We start from the raw sequence: 3,001 nt of genomic DNA on the forward strand, positions 1-3,001 counted from the left end.
ATGTAGACATGCCACTGTGCGCCATCTACAGACAATTTCTAACATTACCTGCAGGTGGTGATGTGCGTCCTTTGTCCTGGGGGTGGACGGAGGGGTTGCCAAAAAAGATACTGTCCAAAGATAAAGAGGCTGTCGGGCATGGGCAAAAGAAAAAAAAAATTGAAAAGATATTTGCCTTGCCAGATGGTGAAGAAAAATGTATTCCATTGTGAAGGTTCACAGTGGATTCTGGATCAAATTCCCTTGTGAGTATTAGACAATCAATGGTAAATGGCCACGTTTGTAGAGTAATGCCATGATATTTAAGATGGCAGCGGGGATTCCCCCTAATAATGAGTGCCACTGGTGACAGGCAAGGGCTTGTTCAACCACTACTGTAGTGGAACGTGGTCGAGGGTGAGAGGTATTCGCTTCAAATGTGCATTAGTAATGTTGGCATGACCACAATGCTCCGTGTGATTCAGCACTCACTCACACTCAGCAGTGTTTGCGTCGGGGTTTGAGGGCGTCAGTGCTGATAATTGTGCTTCACAAAACAAAGCTGTGTCTCCAGATTGTAGTTAACATATTGTACATTTGAAAACCTCAACAAAAAAAAGGTTTTGTAGTTAGAGGAGAAATGTTTGAAATTATAAGTCATTCACAATATAAGTTCAATTTCATTACATCGCTTTCTGTCCTCTTCATCTTTTCTCTCTTCTGTCTGCTCTCTCTCTCTCTTCACCCTCCCTTTCAGGAATCTTTCAAAAGGATGTTCCCCAAATATCTAGGACATCTTTTTTGGGTCACCATTAAAATGATCCTCCAAACTTATAAAACATGCAGTAAAGTTACCTTTTTTTTCTTTCTTTTTTTTGCATATATGGAGATCAGAGCCTTCCTGCTGACACAAACAACAACAACATCAACCAGTAGCAACAACAGAAATAATGTATTCGCTCATTATTATTCCTATTTAAAGTTCTAATTTATTCGGCCTTAGTGGGGAACAGCAGTTTCAAAGGAAAAACCATGAAGTGGCTTGTTGGTAACGCGCGGAATTTAAGTCAAATTATTCAGTCTTCCCCTCTGTTTTTCCCTCTCATTTCCTCACACATGAAAACACAAACACGTACTCTACATACACATATCACTCAGAATCCCCTCTTCAAGCGGCGACAATTTACAATTAATTAGAGGGAGTCCATATTTCCCGGGTGTTTATAGCTTCGCAAAGGCGCTGTGATGTGCAGCTCAAAGCCGCGCAGCGAAGACAGACGCCCGAAACCTCCCCCGTCCGCTCCATATGCTTGGAATAGCCTTTATCGCTGAGCGGTTGACAGTTGCATATTAACTGCCAGATCAGGCATCCCAGTCACTGTTCCTAATGGTACAGCCAACACTGGAACAGCACCACCTGATCCGTCCCTCACCTGGCTTTCGTTGTCAGTCGTTGCGTTGTGCTGTTGTATTCGATAGGGTGATAATGGTAATGTGCATTTTTTTCAAAAATGCATCCCCCCCTTTTTTTTTTCATGCGAGCGCTTATGGTGAATGAGAGAAACTGCCAGAGAGAGGGAGCGTGTTCGTCCGACTGCCTTCATCCATTACTTTCATATGTTCATACTACTGTCTGCCAATTTACAACAGTGTCTTTCTTTTTCCATTGATGTCGAAAAAAGAAAACAATACCTCCCTTCACATTTCTGCTTCCCCTTGTAAATGAAACACTTACATAAGGCACCATTGTGGATTACATAAATGTCTCAAAGTTATCAATATTTCATCCTTTTGGTGTTTGAGGTGTTTAGTAATTGGATATTTATGGTGTGGGCTTCCTCTCTCAAAACCCCCATTGCACTTTGGTGTTTGTGTGTATGTATAGTATACATATAGTCGCACTGTGTATGCATGCATTCATCCATACCGTATGTGTGTGTGTGTGTGTGTGTGTGTGCAAGCATGTGTATGAGCACCTGCATGTGAATTGGCTTGTGTACGCGCGCGTGTTCCCATCTTCTCTTTTGCTTTTCCAGTCTTCTTGGAAAGAAAATAACAACCCTCATCTTAATGGTGGGTTCTTTCAAAAAGAGAAATACAAAGTCTGGACATGGAAAGTCAAGGTGGGCTCCGGCACAGGCGAAAGTCAACACAGCTAGAGAGAGAGTGTGCGTGCGTGCGTGCGTGCGTGCGTGCGTGCGTGCGTGCGTGCGTGCGTGCGTGCGTGCGTGCGTGCGTGCCCCGATGGAACAGTGCTTATAACATTTGGTTTCTCCCTTTCCTCTCACTGGGGTGGTCAGGAGAAGAGAGCTGGGAGGTTTGTCTGCCTCGTCGTGGAGTCTCCCAGGACCAGGCAGAGCTAGTGGTTCTTAGAAGAAGACAGTCGACTAGGAACGAGGGGGAGGAGCACTTGTATGGGACTCCTTCATGGGCGCTTGAGTCTAATACACGTTTCACATTTCTGACAGTTAAGGTGACAAAAGAACCGTCTGTGTCTAGAAAGTACCTGACGAACCGTTGAAGGACCGACTCGGGTATCGTAGTGTGGCGACTGCAAATGGAGAAGGAACAACATACTTATTGATAGAATGGACCATATTATGCGCATATGTATGTTTGTATATGTTCCACCTATCCACACATGGAGGGTAAACAAGTGGCAGCTGATGCCATCTCTGAATATACTGTAGTTCTCCTTTGTGACCAAGCGAGGGAGCTGTTGGGTTTTAATTCAGTGATCCCAAAGGAGTAGAAGGACTAGCCTGCAAAGACAAAAAAAAATAGCATAGAGATGGGAACAGAGCGAGAGGGAGAAAGGAGGGAGGGTGAAGCAGTGAGACAGAGAGGAGGAGGGTGCGAAAAAAAAGGCAGCCTGACTAGAACCTTCACAGACCATTACATCACTGTTCTCTATGAGAATACTCCTCTTGCGCTTACGTCAGTGGGAAAGTCTCCAATCACACTGTTGCTACAGGAGCAACACCTCCATCATGCTATAACACAACAACAGACACGGTCCCGA

Source organism: Scophthalmus maximus, chromosome 8, assembly GCF_022379125.1.
Source record: "Scophthalmus maximus strain ysfricsl-2021 chromosome 8, ASM2237912v1, whole genome shotgun sequence".
NCBI lineage: Eukaryota > Metazoa > Chordata > Actinopteri > Pleuronectiformes > Scophthalmidae > Scophthalmus > Scophthalmus maximus.